At 35.5% G+C, this 19,923-nt stretch overlaps 1 long non-coding RNA gene across 1 annotated transcript; it reads right to left on the reverse strand.

Annotated features, from left to right (window-relative positions):
• Positions 1–16,783: 16,783 nt before the first annotated feature.
• LOC113292930 lies at positions 16,784–19,535 on the reverse strand. The gene is made up of 3 exons (XR_003331952.1): positions 19,248–19,535; positions 18,136–18,220; positions 16,784–17,191 (listed from the first exon to the last, which is right to left on the reverse strand). It is a non-coding gene; the product is annotated as an uncharacterized LOC113292930 (long non-coding RNA).
• Between the last annotated feature and the right edge of the window lie 388 nt (positions 19,536–19,923).

Consider the following 19,923-nt stretch of genomic DNA (forward strand, 5'->3'; position numbering starts at 1 on the left):
GAGGAGCATCACAAATTCGAAGGAAAGTTGAAGACGTTCAAGGTTTACAAGCAACGGTACAGAAATGAGCGTGTTCTAGATTCAAGTAAAGTAACAAGACAAGGAGGAGAATTTTTACAAGTTGAAGACTATTGTACAAGAGCGAAGATTATTAAGATGAGAGTTCAAGGAGTTTATGATATCAAGACATACAAGTTGTGAAGAATCAAGCGGTAAAGTACTTATACCATGGCCATTGTACTTGCATTTTTATTTTATCGTATTTGTTAATTTGTATTTTATATTCTCTTCTCTCAAAAAAAAATGAAAGAAAAAAAAAGACAAGATAAAAGTTCATTAGGTTCATCATTAGTTTTAATATTTTGTTTGCTTTCATTTTGTATTTACTTTATTTATTTTGCATTTAAAAAGAAAAAAAAAGAGAAAAAAAGAAAAAAAAAAGAAAAAAAAAGTGTTCAATGTATTATATTTTGTTTATTTTAGTTCGTTTGTGGTTTTGTATTCATTCAATAAAGCCAATGGAAAGAAGGAATATCAACAATGAAGTTTCAAGCAACAAGGAATTAGAGGAAAGAATCAAATTGTCAAGATTCTACGAAGTTCAAGAGTTATCATCAAGAGTTGAAGACCGAAGACGAAGATGAAGACACCGATTGAAGACCGAAGACGTTTCTATGGATGCTGTGAGAGTGGTTCTAACTGCATGCCGAACAGATAACGAGGTAAGTAAGCATATTCACACCTTCGTTAAGTGGTTGATTTCCTTTCTTAGAGATCGTCAGAAAAAGGGTTTTCAAAATGAATAAAAGATGTGGGTTTTCAAACAATTCGGAAGGTTTTTGCCTTCCTACCATTCAAGGTGTCGCAGGATTCTCTCTTCATTCCTACCTGGACACATGTGTGACCCATAAAAAGCTGTTTATTATTGAGAGCAACTTCATAACACCCTTTCTTGTGAGGCAAAGTCGAGACTTTTGATCACTCCGAACCTGAATTTCTTTCGATAAGGGATGGTTATTTCTCTCTCAACTTTTAAGAATGAGATTGTGTTCATATATGTGTCTAACTTCTTATGACTAGTGTGCAGAATCTTTATGTCTTCTTAGCGCGTTGGATGCTATCATTTCGGAGAACTTGTAAGTTGGAAAAGTAGGTTTTGTGGGTAAACCTCTAGTAAAACTTCACGAGACTATAACTAGTCCACTAGGGACACTTAGGGGTTTAAAGGCCTGTTATTCATGCTAAGAATAACTGTATCCTCAGCGACACGGAGTTGTATGTATATTTTAGAATTTGTTTTGTTTGATTTGCTCGAGGACTAGCAAAGTCTAAGTGTGGGGGAATTTGATAGGTGTCTAAAACACCTAATTTTATATCTAGTATTTATGCTTTCTTTGCGAGTTTTCATGTAAATTATGTATCTTATGTTTCGTTTTGAGTTATTAGGTACTTTGGAGTTATTGGAGCAATAAGAAGTGAAACTCACTCAAATCTAGGATTTCTTCTCATCACCTTGAAGAGAACGAAAAAACGAAGTCAGTGGCGAACGAATTAGTTTATTCCAGCGTCGTATGAGAAATTTATGTGCAAAAATCTTGTTAGATCCCTAGAACTGACAGTACAAGAATTACGCAGGAAAATACACTGTCAGTCTTCCAAGATTGACAGTTGAATGGAGGTGGCCCTTATCATGCAGCATGGATTCTTATATCAACATTTCACAAGTTAACCTAGAAACTAGGTCAGGTTTCCTTTCAGAGGACCAGTTCCTCTTTTCTTACCTTGCTGCGACCTAATAATCAGAGCCTTCACAAGGGCTTGTTGCCGTTGCTACCAGAGTCATTCTCGCCGGCAAAATCAAGATCGATATGGGTTTGTAGTAGTTGAGTTATCGTTGTTGAAGTGAGAGGTCGAAGTTGAGAGCAAATTGGGGAAGAATTAGAAGATTGGTTGAGCTTGATTTAAGAGAAGTAGATGGGTGTTCTCAGATTTAAGATTGAAGAAAGTTTCGAAGAGTTTGTGAAGAGTTAGGAGATGGGTTTAACTTGAATTTGAGTTCCAGTTGAACAAGGAAAGATTTGGTTTGATTCAGAGAAGATGGGTTGTATGATTCAAGGCTTTGGTGGTGATGAAGCTGTAGAGTGATTGTAAACTGGTGATGCTAAGTGTTGACTGAAGAATTTGCTGGGTGAAGCAGTGGTTGTGTGTAGCTGAAAAGAAGGATGATGTGTTGGAACTGATGCCATTTTGTTCACAGTGAAGTCATGGATGACTATAAAAGGCTTGAATTGCAGAGATTGGATGAAGTCAGGGCTGAGGAATGTATAGTTACAGATGTTTCTCATGTATGATGGTGCATCGAACTGAAACAAAGGAGAATGGGTTTGGTCTGAATCTGGGTGCAGGTGGGAGGTGATGGTAACCGATGGGAACTACTGGTGTTGAATGCAAGATTGCAGTCAGGGACTCAGGCTGAGCTGAAACTGCAGGAGGTATTGGGGCTGGAATTGCAGGCGAACTGAGATGAGCACCAGTTGGTTTTGGTTGACTTGCAGATGTTGTGCTGGTAAGGGAAGGTTGAGTTGCTGCTCAGGTTATAGATTTGGCACTACAATGAGCTAAATTGCAGGCATGCTGCAGTTGTATTACAGGTGGCATTTTTGTTATTCAGCTGAGTTGCAGAATGCAGTGATAATGGCTTTTGTTGATTCAGGTGATGGGCAGAGAGGAGATGGTGTTTGCTGTATGCAGGGAGAGAAGGAAATGGTGTTGTGTAGCTACGATTAGCTGAGAATGGTGTTGCAGGAATGGGAAGGGCCATGCAATGCTGCAATCAGGTTTGAGCTGAATTACAAACACTGAGCTACGGAATGGAAGTTAGATGGGGATCTGCAGGTGGAGTTTGTGCTATTGATTTGTTTGCTGGCAGCGATATATTGATTCAAGATTAGTTAGAGCTGTTTGTAGGAGGAGTAGTTAAGTGCAGTTGCAGTGAGGCACTGGTGGTGACTGAAATGAAACAGAACCTGCAGGTGGAGTTATGGCTGAGTTCTGTGGTTATTCTAAAGGGTTTTAGCTGGGTGCAATGGAGTGAAGTGACTGAGAATTGGTGTTGGTGATGACTGAGAAGATACAGTTGAATTGAAACTGAAATGGAATTGCAGGTCTGAATTGTTGGAGTTCATCAGAAATTGGAGATGGCTTGTTGCTGTTATGGGTGGTAGTACTCGAGGTTACGTTCAGTCTTGCACCTGCAACGGACTGGGGCAATGATGAGTTGTGCGAGAAATGGCTAGCCGCAGTTGTGAATTGAAACTGCAGCAGAAAAGACTGCAGTGATGGAGCTATTTATGGCTTGATCTGTATTTAGCAGGGAAGGATGTTTTGAGTTAGTTGTGTGATGCAAGAACTGAATTGCAAGACTCAGGAATGGTAGGATATGGCTCTGGTGATGCTTGGTAGAAGGAGTATGTGGCTCTGTTGGTATGGTAATTAAGTTGGTTTAGATGTATGTTAGGACGTGATTCTGCCGAAAAGGAGCTGTTACTGGTGGATTTCATGGATGAAGAAGAACTGCAGTTGGGGTCAAGTGCTGCAACTGTTGTTGATGTGCAGTTTTGGTGGAGTTGCAGCTGGGGATTAAAATGAAACTGCAGTCAGGCCATGAGCTGGTTTACATGAATGAAGATGAAGCTGGTGGTGCTAGAGCTGAATGTCTTGTCAGTTCCACAAGACTGACAGGCTTAGTGATCTACATGGGCCTGTATTGACTGGGCCGTGGCTGCTAGTGAGATGGAAGTGGTCGGGCTTGGTCGAGATTTTTAAGTCTCATCTGAGGAAAGACGATACACACAGGAGGGGAGGTTATATAAACTCTCTAGGGTCCTATTCTATGGATAATCTAATCTCTTCTTCGACTTTTGTTCTAGGGTTTAGAAACATGAGTTTTCTCTTTATCCTTGTTATGAACTCCATTAACATGAGTAGTTAATCTTATCATTGGTTATAGATTAGTTGGATTTCCAAACATGAGTTTTTGTTAAATAAATTAGTTTTGTCTCCATGCTTTATCGTTTATGATTCACTATTGATATTTTCTTATGATTTGAATACTTGTTTGATCGAGTCGTGAATCGGTTGATTTCGTGTTCATCTCCATTGCTTGATTAGGATTTATTATACGCAAAAGTGATAGATTCCTGATTACAAGTAGCATGATTGTGATTATTGCTTGTAGTGATACATCCTAGTAGTCACATGTGAGTCATAACCTTTGTTAAATCGGATTAGTGCTTTTACACGTTCGATTACTTTGATTGGCCTGATTTCATAAAACTTAATGCATCTAGGGAATTAAACTTGATTAGTGCTTTTACACGTTAGGTTGTTCTCTTAGGTAGAATTCATATGCGCATCTTTTAATGTGTTTGTTGATGATAAGAGGAAATTAGCGGGATATTCTTGCGATCAAGGTATCCTAGGGCCTTTGATAAAAGTTGAGATTAAAATATCAATTCTAATTATTGTGTAGAAAACATGTTTGTGAATGAAGATGAAATCTGTGACCAGTACTTTCTCATCCTTGATTTGATTTGTTTACCTTTATTATTTGCTTTTATTTAGTTTATTATACAAAAATCAGACCCTCCCCCCTCCTTGTTATTTATAGGAAACCGAAACATATTGACAACCTAAGTCCTCTGTGTGGGAACGATCCTTTCTTTCCCTTGCTATATTTATATTTTGAGTAGTAAGAAAGTGTAATTATTTTTGACGCCTACGACAGCGATCAATCACCAGTATACACAATCAAATTAGCTACACCTTATGAATCCCATTATTCCCAAAGGTTAGACCAAACAATATAGAGAGATTTTAGATAAAGATTTGAGCAGGTACAATACAATATGCAAACTATAACTAACCCTAATTCCGAGCGCACGCAATAGGTTTTTTTTTCCCCTCTTAGGCATCAAATTTTATTACCCTCAGGCACGATTAATGGAGGAAATACCTGATCAGAATAAGAGGAGTATTTAGCAGCGTTCATGAGTGAGAAATAAAAACCCCGTTAAACAGATCGTGTGAGGTTTTCCTTCATTTATTCGTGTAACCTAAATGATCATTAAGAAAAACAGAAACGCCTTTTGCCTTCAATAATCATGATTTATAAAGGGGATAACATTTCTACTAAGTGTTGATACCGTTTCATATAGGACAAAAAGATCCCACCTATCCTAGTTGTTGGATCGATGAAATGATATCAGCACTTAGTAGGACAGGTATCCACAAATAAATGAGAAATAACTCCACAAATAAATGAGAGATTAGCAAGCACGAACTTGAAGGGAGGTGATTGAATACCCCCTCATTTGTGGAATCACCGTCTAATTAATTGTCAAACTGAATCGGGACCGTTCTTTATGTGTCCAAAACTATACATATTAATAGATCGATCACGACCGTCATTTATGTGTCCAAACTATAGATACTCGTCCATATAGAAAAACACCATTGTCCCTTATAATATAGAATAAAAGAAGATAAAAGATGAGAATATAAACAATTGAACAACTATATGAATAACACAATTAGATTCATTTGATTATCATTTGATCTAGAAGTGTTAAAATGAATGTGGTTAATACAAAAGTGTTCATATGGCTAACTTCGATTAACTGTTATTGAACCAACTCAATATGCACGTTTAGGTACGGTTACCCATATCTAATGAAGGTATATTTCATTTGTGTGTAACAAGCTAAGACCATCTAACTGTGGAGAGATATTACTTTAGTTTTAAGCAAATTTAGCTTGAATCTTAAATCATGTTTTCATCTAACGGTGAATATTGATTGCTTTGTTTCAAAGCTATCAAATCCTGATTTCAAGACTATATAAGGAAGAACTCTAACAACTGGAAAACCTAATCCCCACACCTCATGCTGATACTAGTTGCGACTACAGTTGATTCTCCTTTAACCTAGGTTTTTCCTAAAACCATTATAGGTTAACGACTTAAAGACTTCATTGGGATTCTGAAGCCGGACCCAACTATTTTCTCTGTAGTTGCATGTTCTGATCTTACTTGTTCTATCGTATCAAGTACTATCTTCTCTAAGATTTGCTCGAGATTTATCTCCGATAGGTAAGATATAAAAAGTAATCACAAAGCTCTTCGTCTCACTCTTTGTGATTCCACAATAACTTGTTCTACCACGTACCATATAGTAAAGTTATTGTGAGGTGATTGATATTTCTAGGCTTTTCTTCGAGAATATAAGACCGGATTATCAATTGGTTCCTGTTCACCATGATTTATCAAAAGAAGGAACAAAACTTCATAGGTATTTCTATGGGAGACAAATTTATCTATCAGAATAGAATGTTCTGTGGGAGACAGATTTGTTTATCAAGTATTCGACTTTGGGTCGTAGCAAGTCTTAGTTGTGGGTGTGATCAGCTAAGGGAATCATGTGCGTAGAGTCCTGCTGGGATTCAGAGGCGTAAGGAACTCGATTGTGCCTTAATCAGTGTGAGATTGGTTAGGGATCAACTACATTCCATTTCGAAGTTAACTTGTAGTGGCTAGAGTATGTATTGGATTAATACAGTGTGGTGTTCAAAACTGGACTGGGTCCCGGGGTTTTTCTACATTTGCGGTTTCCTCGTTAACAAAATTTTTGGTGCCTGTGTTATTTCTTTTCTGCATTATATTTGTTTATATAATTGAAAAATCACAGGTTGTGAGTAGTTCAATCAATTGGTAAATCCGACCTTTGGTTGTTGATTGAAATTGATTGACACTTGAACATTGGTTTTTGATACCGTTCAAGTTATTTCTCATATCAATAGGTCTCACAGATTTCTATTTGTTCGATTGCATACTGTGTTGAGAAATTGAGATATAACTCTTGAATATATTTCCTTGATTGAGTCTGACGGTCTAGTTGATTCTATTGGAATTACATTGGAGTTAGTCCATACATATTTCCGAACAAAATATTGGGTGTGGTTGTTAGACCCCCGATTTTCAATTGATATCAGAGCAGGCAAACATGTTTAAGACCTCATAAGTCTGTGTTTGTAGCAATCTGACTCTATGGACAGTAAAGTCTCTGTAAACGCTTCACTGGAATTAGATGTACCCAACTCCGTGTGTGTTTTATAAACCGTCGATGAGGTTGAGTGCTTTGATCTAGAAAAAATCATCAAAAATCTTTGTGGAGAGAAACAATGATCGATAAGGAAAATTGGTGGTCTTCATTGCGAAATTTATATCAAAAACTCTGATCTTCGAGAACGTTCTGAAGAGCTTGTTAATCTCCAGAACAAGTTGGATGAACAAATCCTGATCAATCCTGATCTTGTTGCAGAGATTGCAAAATTTAAGGATTTGAAGTCTGTCAAAGTATCTTCAACGGATTTGAAAAACTCCTTTAATTCTTCCCTGAAGAATTGTCGTAAGTCAGGAGATAAGCGAGGTTTAAGCTTTGTGAAACCTGATGTGACTCGGAACTTCTAGATGAGTTTAAATATGTTGATACATGTATGTTTTGTGGTTCTCATGATCATTATCAACATACATGTACACCTTTCAAGAAAAGTTTAAAAGTTCCTAGTGATTTTCACAAGAAAGTTGAACAACTGTTTACTACTCTAAAAAGATGTACAAATATAACAAGAAAACCCAAACGGGATAGTAGTGTTAGTATGGTATCTTTTGCTCTAAAATCAACATCGCGCTTTCAATGGTTCCTTGATAGTGGATGTAGCCGACATGTGACTGGAGATCTTTCGTGGTTTGTTAATTCAAGCGATTTTGAAGGAGGGCCAGTTACATTCGGAGATGGGAGTTGTTGCTACGTAAGCAAGAAGGGGACGATCAAATTACCTGGCGTTCCTGAAATCCATGATGTAGTATACGTTAAAGGTATGACTGCTAATCTTCTTTCTGTTAGTTAAAAGGCCACAAAGTTGTCTTCAATGCGAATGGATGTGACGTTGCAGAAAGAAAGAATAAGAACATTCATGAAATGTCAATGGTAATGCTTCATAATAAAAACTTACTATTAAAGTTTTGGAGAGAACGGTTTTTACAACATGCTACTTGATTAACCATGTCTATCTATGGTCAAATACCCTAAATACTCCTTATGAGTTGTGGTACGATAAGAAACCCAACTTACATTATCTCAGAGTGTTTGGAAGTAAGTGCTACATTTTGAAAGATCGAGAACAAAAAGGGAAATTTGATTCTAAAAGCGATGAAGATATTTTTCTTGGCTACGCATCTGACAGTCGTGGTTTTCGAGTATTTAATCTTAGAACCCAAGTTATGATGGAATCAGCAAATGTTATCATTGATGATATGAGCAATTTTCGTCATGATGACTCTCTTGCTGAGTTTCCTCCAACTGAGACAATTGAGAAAGTCAAGGAAATCCCAGAATCAGTAGAAGTTGTTACAACAGTTGTTGATCCTGACGTTTATAGTGCCGAGGAGAAAAGCCATAGTCATGTTATTCCTGTTGAACAAGAACGTGCTCCTCCATGACACGTCTGGGTTCAAAGGAATCATGATACTAACAGTATTATTGGAGGAAAATATTAATTTCTAAGACGAGAGGACAACTTCAAAATATTTGCAATTTTGATTGTTATCTATCGCAAGTAGAACCGAAAAATATTGATGAAGCTCTTAGTGATCCCTTTTGGGTGAATGCAATGCATGAAGAGTTAAACCGATTTCAAAGACAAGATGTATGGGAGCTCGTATCGTGTCCCTCCAATATCAATATTGTTGGTACCAAATGGATATTCAAGAACAAGTTAGACGAATTTGGCACCATTGTCAGAAATAAATCCAGAATAAAGATATATAAAAGATTCAAAAACATTCTTAATCTGCTAAATCTTCGAACTACGAAACGAATATCTTCATGCGCGCCATCTCTTCTGAAAACTGAAAACTGAAGTGGGAACGAGTTAGCACATCATCCCAAAGGGGAGCTCAATGAAAACACATAACTCTCATGTAATCACCAACATGCATCGCAGTTCTACTAAAGAAAAATACAATAAACATATTCACACGCAACATAGAGCAGAAGATTGCTTCAATACACCTCCCCAGATATTACGTCCATAGTGGCAATATCCGTGAAAGATCCACCACCGGATGGATCTACGAGAAACGAGTTTAACAACCTAAACATATGTTATCCCAACCTCGTCTCACTCAATGGAGAAGATGATGCTAGGAATAACTCCAGTCTCAAATGATATCATGAATCCAGGTACCGTAAGATATTATCGTGGAATGCGTACACCTCATAAAACCCAATGCCACCATCTAAGTCTAGAATATAATATGGTTTTGATTACTATGATCTGACTCCGCACAGCAGGTTCACAAAAGGCCCAATCATTATTCGTAGGCCGAAGTCTCCAAATAATAACCATATCCAGTCATGAACCTAGAATTTCTTGCTAAGTCAAGGTCATAGTGTCCCAGTCATACTATTAAGACTGCACAAACAAGTATAATATGTACATGAGTGACTTCACCAAATAAAATAGTATATATAATAATCAACCGGGGTAAAGCCGGACTACTAGGTAATAATCAACCGGGGTAAAGCCGGTCTACTATCTTAAGACAATAAAATGTAATAATAATCAACCGGGGTAAAGCCGGACTAGTAGGTTATATTCGAACAACGTAGCATTGCGCTACTAAAACTTAGCCAAGAGCTATGGGGAAACACAGACACTCTTCGCGGGGAAACCACCCAACGCATATTACACAACATACCCATTGAATTACAAACAATATGCTTACAAAAATTAAAGACTCATCATGCTCGCAGATAAAGTAAACTTAATGATTACAAGAAGGTTACAGAGTTCCCACCTGGTTTGATGACAAGCCACGCATACCTTGCATACCTTGAATCGATCGATGTTAATATAGACTAACTGTTAATAAAACAAGGCACTCTAAGAATTTAGCCAATAAGCTCATACGAGGATCATAACATAAATTCATACAAGTTTCTAGTTATAGGCTAAGTGAAATAACCAACGACTCTAATTTTATTCATGGTTCTATAACTTAGTATTAAGTGTTCTAGGCATAATTTAATATCTACTTGTCCAAATAGGGTCAAATTAGGTGTCATGCGAAAGCCCTCGAAAAACCCTACAACTTTGCAGAAGGAACCGAAAGCTAGTTCGGACCATAAGTAGTCCAAAAACTCAAATTAGGATTTCTGGCCCTAAGCCCAAGCCCATGGGCCTGACCCGACACGGTCCACTGAACCGGCCTACTATCTCATATGGGTTGACCCACTACCCGACCCATTAACCCTGTCAACTACCCATTTGGTCTGACTTTTCTGAGTCATATATCTGACTCATCTTATTCGTTGACTCACCGAGTCAACTCAGTCATTCTAACAAACAACTGTCGGACGATTAAAACTACTTGTACACAGCGCAAAGGTCAAAGTTTCGGGGTTCATAAAACACTCATTTTTCATCCAAATTGAACACATAATAACTCATCAAAAATATGGCATTCTCCTTTACAACTTTGTAGTTATGATCAGAAACCAATTCCGATCCGAACATACCGAGAAAAGTCCACTAACATGCTCACTCACCGCTAGTTTCAGATTTTCAGTCACAACAGCTAAACTTTGAAAATTCATAATTAATTATAGGATTATCCAAATTGAGCAAACTCCATTTCTATAGAAATATAAGAGACTCATCTAAAAGTCTCATGCTTTGATCAAAGTCTAATTCATAATCTAGAATGATCGTTTTCATTGCACAAAACATGGCAGAGACACATATGTACTCACATAAACTCATGATTTTCAAGGATAAGTTTCATTGCATACAACTTATTTTCACTATCTAAGAGATACCAAAATCATATCTACCATAAAAGATTCATTGTAAGAGGTTACCTTAGTTAGATAATCATGTTCTGCCCAATCCATATGATAATCATCATCTCGTTCATCATTTTCACCATGGTCAAAAACTCCAACTATTTATCCTCAAACTCTCATTAACACTTTGATTCATCCATCTTCGATAATCTACATAACACTACTACTTTTCTTCAAGTTCCACAAATATATTTCTCTCACTCTCAACCACGCAAACGTAGTTTTTTTCTAACTCTCTTTCACTTCACAACCAAGAAAAAGTCTAATCTTCTTCTCATTTTATAGTTTCCCTTCCCTTTATTTTTACCTCTCTGATTTTCTACCACAACTCCAGCACCACCTTACACAATGAGTCATCCTCCAAAATGTATGAACCCAACAGAAAACTACCTATATAACTATGAAGATAAACTTCATAGTAATTTTAGTAGTTTACACCACTATTACACCCAATTACTTCTATTGTCTAATGAATCAGTTAAGGGGTAACCATTTACTAATAAAAGGTCCACTCAATGAAAAGGTCCGTCCAAAGTCAAGATTTCCGGTCAACCTAAGTCAACGATCAACGACAGTTTGACTAATTTCTACTTCCTCTTCCTCTGCGATAACTTTCTGGTCCGACATCCGATTGACGCGTTTTTGTAGACCATTTCGCATAACTTTTCGAGATCTACCTAATAGTATTATTTATTTGACCAAATTATTTTTAGATTATTTCTATTAATTATTGTTCATAATTAATTAATCGAGTCATTAATGGTTAAATCGTCTCTTGATTATCTCTAGACCGGTCAAATAGCGTTGACGTGCTTACGAATCCTTACATTCTCCCTAACTTATAACATTTTCGTCCTCGAAAATCGAACCACCCTTCTGGTCTTCAAAACTCTCCACCTTATAGAGAAATGTCATTTCTCGACTAAACGCAAGTACTGCTCATACTTACAACCGAAGCGAAAACCAACTCATTTCAAATGAGTTTGAAGAAGAAATGAAACACGAACCTATATGACTTTCTATAAAAGAATACTATAAATTTTAGTCTCTAAACTCTCTACATTAATTTGTATTTCATAAGGTGATTGCCTCTAAACTCACTATACTAATTTGAATTCTAACAGATGACTAGGTATAAATTCTTTAATTACACTAAATTTGTACTTCAATAGATTAATGGTTCTAAGTACATTAGAAGATACTCTATAATAAAAATATATTTTTTCCTTTTATTTGATTCTGTAATCTATCAATAAAAATTATCAAATCATTTATATTGATTTAAGTAATAACATATAAATAAGTTCAAGTTCTCTGTGGTAATGTTTATAGTCTAATATTTGTTAATAATTTGTAGTTTCATGTTTGTTATATATTTATCCGTATACTAATCCTATTTTTATTTCACCTCAATTTATAAAATCTTATATTTAAACTTTACTGTTATACCACATATAAATCTTCTAAATATCGTCTGTTATAGGTTTCCTATCAACTTAATTACTGAATATACTATTATCAACTGTGTTAATAGTCTCATTATTCTTACCTCTATCGTTATTGGTTTGTTAATAGACCATTTGGTACACCAAGTATTAATTTTTAAAATATGACTCTACATTTACGTAAAGATAATTAATTTTATTTATTCACATCGAGTCTGTATACTATATATATCTTGTTAAATATTAGCGTTGGTAATTTAATATTATTTAAATTTGAGTCTGCGTAGAATTGTAACGTATCCTAATAGTCTTTAGATTTATTATTTTTTTCTATTAATATAAATTATCCTATTAATATACGAATTTATTTTATTTCAAGTCTAATTTTGTATTAAGCATCCAAATACTATTATTATTTCTTCATATGTATTTGTTTAATTTTAATGATTTAATAAATCAGTTATTGAACTAAAGATGATTTACTAGTTTCTACGTAAAATATGGGATCTAACAATTCACTAATAGAAGCAAGTCATCCCTTTATAAATGGAAATCATGTAGTTGCCCTGTCTAGGTTAGCCAGACCCGACAATGCTTTCCTACGAACAAAGATAACACTAACATTCCAGAATTACAAACCTCGCTATTCCCTCAGTGATGGATTATCTATGTGTTAAATAACTGAGACTAACTTATCTCTAACGTCTATCAAAATTCCTTAAACATATCGTAACTGGTTTTAACCTACAATTTTTACTTCATAATTATATACTTACACACAAAACAAAGAGCACGCAGTCAATATGTTATACAATTCAATCACATCAATTCAATCCAAAAATCTTTTAGTTCTTGATTATTTTTAGTGGTTAAGATTTATCTCACAAACCCAACCCAATTCTAAACTAATCTATTAATGTATCTGGCACTGGCTGTTATCTATTGTTGCCCATGTAAGATCTAATAGTGGGCTCTGATACCAACTTGTGACTCCCCAACCTAATCACCTGCTTAGATAATAGGATTATAACCTAATAAAAGCATCAAACCTATATTATCGATCTCAAGAAACTCAGTTACATTAGCTAAAACCAAAGACAAACCCATACACTCTTATATTGTATAAATGAAGAACTCTCTTGTGATATAAATATATTAATGTGTTGTTGTACAAAGTAAATAAAGAATAAATATATATAAAAGATTCAAAAACGTTCTTAATCTGCTAAATCTTCGAACTACGAAACGAATATCTTCATGCGCGCCATCTCTTCTGAAAACTGAAAACTGAAGTGGGAACGAGTGAGCAAATCATCCCAAAGGGGTGATCAATGAAAACACATAACTCTCATGTAATCACCAACATGCATCGCAGTTCTACTAAAGAAAAATACAATAAACGTATTCACACGCAACATAGAGCAGAAGATTGCTTCAACACACCTCCCCAGATATTACGTCCATAGTGGCAATATCCGTGAAAGATCCACCACCGGATGGATCTACGAGAAACGAGTTTAACAACCTAAACATATATTATCCCACCCTCGTCTCACTCAATGGAGAAGATGATGCTAGGAATAACTCCAGTCTCAAATGATAGCATGAATCCAGGTACCGTAAGATATTATCGTGGAATGCGTACACCTCATAAATCCCAATGCCACCATATAAGTCTAGAATATAATATGGTTTTGATTACTATGATCTGACCCTGCACAGCAGGTTCACAAAAGGCCCAATCATTATTCGTAGGCCGAAGTCACCAAATAATGACCATATCTAGTCATGAACCTAGAATTTCTTCCTAATTCAAGGACATAGTAACCCAGTTATACTACTAAGACTGCGCAAACAAGTATAATATGTACATTTGTGACTTCCCCAAATAAAATAGTATATATAATAATCAACCGGGGTAAAGCCGGACTACTAGGTAATAATCAACCGGGGTAAAGCCGGTCTACTATCTTAAGGCAATAAAATGTAATAATAATCAACCGGGATAAAGCCGGACTACTAGGTAATATTCGAACAACGTAGCATTGCCATAATAAAACTTAGCCAAGAGCTATTGGGAAACACAGACACTCTTCGTGGGGAAACCACCCAACGCATATTACACAACATACTCATTGAATTACAAACAATATGCTTACAGAAATTAAAGACTCATCATGCTCGCAGATAAAGTAAACTTAATGATTACAAGAAGGTTACATAGTTCCCACCTTGTTTGATGACAAGCCACGCATACCTTGCATACCATGAATCAATCGATGTTAATATAGACTAACTGTTAATAAAACAAGGCACTCTAAGAATTTAGCCAATAAGCTCATACGAGGATCATAACATAAATTCATACAAGTTTCTAGTTATAGGCTAAGTGAAATAACCAACGACTCTAATTTTATTCATGGTTCTATAACTTAGTATTAAGTGTTCTAGGCATAATTTAATATCTACTTGTCCAAATGGGGTCAAATTAGGTGTCATGCGAAAGCCCTCGAAAAAACCTACAACTTTGCAGAAGGAACCGAAAGCTAGTTCGGACCATAAGTAGTCCAAAAACTCAAATTAGGATTTCTGTCCCTAAGCCCAAGCCCATGGGCCTGACCCGACACGGTCCACTGAACCGGCCTACTATCTCATATGGGTTGACCCACTACCCGACCCATTAACCCTGTCCACTACCCATTTGGTCTGACTTTTCTGAGTCATATATCTGACTCATCTTATTATTTATTTGACCAAATTATTTTTAGATTATTTCTATTAATTATTGTTCATAATTAATTAATCGAGTCATTAATGGTTAAATCGTCTCTTGATTATCTCTAGACCGGTCAAATAGCGTTGACGTGCTTACGAATCCTTACATTCTCCCTAACTTATAACATTTTCGTCCTCGAAAATCGAACCACCCTTCTGGTCTTCAAAACTCTCCACCTTATAGAGAAATGTCATTTCTCGACTAAACACAAGTACTGCTCATACTTACAACCGAAGCGAAAACCAACTCATTTCAAATGAGTTTGAAGAAGAAATGAAACACGAACCTATATGACTTTCTATAAAAGAACACTATAAATTTTAGTCTCTAAACTCTCTACATTAATTTGTATTTCATAAGGTGATTGCCTCTAAACTCACTATACTAATTTGAATTCTAACAGATGACTAGGTATAAATTCTTTAATTACACTAAATTTGTACTTCAATAGATTAATGGTTCTAAGTACATTAGAAGATACTCTATAATAAAAATATTTTTTCCTTTATTTGATTCTGTAATCTATCAATAAAAATTATCAAATCATTTATATTGATTTAAGTAATAACAGATAAATAAGTTCAAGTTCTCTGCGGTAATGTTTATAGTCTAATATTTGTTAATAATTTGTAGTTTCATGTTTGTTATATATTTATCCGTATACTAATCCTATTTTTTTCACCTCAATTTATAAAATCTTATATTTAAACTTTACTGTTATACCACATATAAATCTTCTAAATATCGTCTGTTATAGGTTTCCTATCAACTTAATTACTGAATATACTATTATCAACTGTGTTAATAGTCTCATTATTCTTACCTCCATCGTTATTGGTTTGTTAATAGACCATTTGGTACACCAAGTATTAATTTTTAAAATATGACTCTACATTTACGTAAAGATAATTAATTTTATTTATTCACATCGAGTCTGTATACTATATATATCTTGTTAAATATTAGCGTTGGTAATTTAATATTATTTAAATTTGAGTCTGCGTAGAATTGTAACGTATCCTAATAGTCTTTAGATTTATTATTTTTTTCTATTAATATAAATTGTCCTATTAATATACGAATTTATTTTATTTCAAGTCTAATTTTGTATTAAGCATCCAAATACTATTATTATTTCTTCATATGTATTTGTTTAATTTTAATGATTTAATAAATCAGTTATTGAACTAAAGATGATTTACCAGTTTCTACGTAAAATATGGGATCTAACAATTCACTAATAGAAGCAAGTCATCCCTTTATAAATGGAAATCATGTAGTTGCCCTGTCTAGGTTAGCCAGACCCGACAATGTTTTCCTACGAACAAAGATAACACTAACATTCCAGAATTACAAACCTCGCTATTCCCTCAGTGATGGATTATCTATGTGTTAAATAACTGAGACTAACTTATCTCTAACGTCTATCAAAATTCCTTAAACATATCGTAACTGGTTTTAACCTACAATTTTTACTTCATAATTATATACTTACACACAAAACAAAGAGCACGCAGTCAATATGTTATACAATTCAATCACATCAATTCAATCCAAAAATCTTTTAGTTCTTGATTATTTTTAGTGGTTAAGATTTATCTCACAAACCCAACCCAATTCTAAACTAATCTATTAATGTATCTGGCACTGGCTGTTATCTATTGTTGCCCATGTAAGATCTAATAGTGGGCTCTGATACCAACTTGTGACTCCCCAACCTAATCACCTGCTTAGATAATAGGATTATAACCTAATAAAAGCATCAAACCTATATTATCGATCTCAAGAAACTCAGTTACATTAGCTAAAACCAAAGACAAACCCATACACTCTTATATTGTATAAATGAAGAACTCTCTTGTGATATAAATATATTAATGTGTTGTTGTACAAAGTAAATAAAGAATAAATATATATAAAAGATTCAAAAACGTTCTTAATCTGCTAAATCTTCGAACTACGAAACGAATATCTTCATGCGCGCCATCTCTTCTGAAAACTGAAAACTGAAGTGGGAACGAGTGAGCAAATCATCCCAAAGGGGTGATCAATGAAAACACATAACTCTCATGTAATCACCAACATGCATCGCAGTTCTACTAAAGAAAAATACAATAAACGTATTCACACGCAACATAGAGCAGAAGATTGCTTCAACACACCTCCCCAGATATTACGTCCATAGTGGAAATATCCATGAAAGATCCACCACCGGATGGATCTACGAGAAACGAGTTTAACAACCTAAACATATATTATCTCACCCTCGTCTCACTCAATGGAGAAGATGATGCTAGGAATAACTCCAGTCTCAAATGATAGCATGAATCCAGGTACCGTAAGATATTATCGTGGAATGCGTACACCTCATAAATCCCAATGCCACCATCTAAGTCTAGAATATAATATGGTTTTGATTACTATGATCTGACCCTGCACAGCAGGTTCACAAAAGGCCCAATCATTATTCGTAGGCCGAAGTCACCAAATAATGACCATATCCAGTCATGAACCTAGAATTTCTTCCTAATTCAAGGACATAGTAACCCAGTTATACTACCAAGACTGCGCAAACAAGTATAATATGTACATTTGTGACTTCCCCAAAGAAAATAGTATATATAATAATCAACCGGGGTAAAGCCGGACTACTAGGTAATAATCAACCGGGGTAAAGCCGGTCTACTATCTTAAGGCAATAAAATGTAATAATAATCAACCGGGATAAAGCCGGACTACTAGGTAATATTCGAACAACGTAGCATTGCCATAATAAAACTTAGCCAAGAGCTATGGGGAAACACAGACACTCTTCGTGGGGAAACCACCCAACGCATATTACACAACATACTCATTGAATTACAAACAATATGCTTACAGAAATTAAAGACTCATCATGCTCGCAGATAAAGTAAACTTAATGATTACAAGAAGGTTACATAGTTCCCACCTTGTTTGATGACAAGCCACGCATACCTTGTATTCCTCAATCCACTGGTTCATCCTTTGAATCGATCGTTGTTAATATAGACTAACTGTTAATCAAACAAGGCACTCTAAGAATTTAGCCAATAGGATCATACAAGGATCATAACATAAATTCATACAAGTTTCTAGTTATAGGCTAAGTGAAATAACCAACGACTCTAATTCTATTCATGGTTCTATAGCTTAGTATTAAATGTTCTAGGCATAATTTAATATCTACTTGTCCAAATGGGGTCAAATTAGGTGTCATGCGAAATCCCTCGAAAAACCCTACAACTTTGCAGAAGGAACCGAAAGCTAGTTCGGACCATAAGTGGTCCAAAAACTCAAATTAGGATTTCTGGCCCTAAGCCCAAGCCCATGGGCCTGACCCGACACGGTCCACTGAATCGGCCCACTAACTCATATGTGTTTGACCCACTACCCGACCCATTTGGTCTGACCCACTAACTCATATGTGTTGACCCACTACCCGACCCATTTGGTATGACTTGTCTGAGTCATATATCTGACTCATCTTATTCGTTGACTCACCGAGTCAACTCAGTCATTCTAACAAACAACTGTCGGACGATTAAAACTACTTGTACACAGCGCAAAGGTCAAAGTTTTGGGGTTCATAAAAAACTCATTTTTCATCCAAATTGAACACCTAATAGCTCATCAGAAATACGGGATTCTCCTCTACAACGTTGTAGTTATGACCAGAAACCAATTCCGATCCGAACAGACTGAGAAAAGTCCACTAACATGCTCACTCACCGCTGGTTTCAGATTTTCAGTCACAACAGCTAAATTTTGAAAATTCATAATTAATTATAGGATTATCCAAATCAAGCAAACTCTATTTCTGTAGAAAGATAATAGACTCATCTAAAAGTATCATTCTTTGATCGAAGTCTAATTCATAACCTAGAATGATCGTTTTCATTGCACAAAACATGGCAGAGACACGTATGTACTCACATAAACTCATGATTTTCAAGGATAAGTTTCATTGCATACAACTTATTTTCACTATCTAAGAGATACCGAAATCATATCTACCATAAAAGATTCATTGTAAGAGGTTACCTTAGTTAGATAAGGATGTTCTACCCAATCCATATGATAATCATCATCTTGTTCATCATTTTCACCATGGTCAAAAACTCCAACTATTTATCCCTCAAACTCTCATTAACACTTTGATTCATCCATCTCTGATAATCTACATAACACTGCTACTGATTTCTTCAAGTTCCACAAATATATTTCTCTCACTCTCAACCACACAAACATAGTTTTTCTCTAACTCTCTTTCACTTCACAACCAAGAAAAACTCTATTCTTCTTCTCATTTTATAGTTTCCCTTATCTTTATTTTTACCTATCTGATTTTCTACCACAACTCCAGCACCACCTTACACAATGAGTCATCCTCCAAAATGTATGAACCCAACGGACAACTACCTATATAACTATGAAGATAAACTTCATAGTAATTTTAGGAGTTTACACCACTATTACACCTAATTACTTCTATTGTCTAAATGAATCAGTTAAGGGGTAACCATTTACTAATAAGAGGTCCACTCAATGAAAAGGTCCGTCCAAAGTCAAGATTTCCGGTCAACCTAAGTCAACGATCAACGGCAGTTTGACTAATTTCTACTTCTTCTTCCTCTGCGATAACTTTCTGGTCCGACATCCGATTGACGTGTTTTTGTAGACCATTTCGCATAACTTTTCGAGATCTACCTAATATTAT

This window comes from Papaver somniferum, chromosome 7 (assembly GCF_003573695.1).
Source record: "Papaver somniferum cultivar HN1 chromosome 7, ASM357369v1, whole genome shotgun sequence".
Lineage (NCBI taxonomy): Eukaryota > Viridiplantae > Streptophyta > Magnoliopsida > Ranunculales > Papaveraceae > Papaver > Papaver somniferum.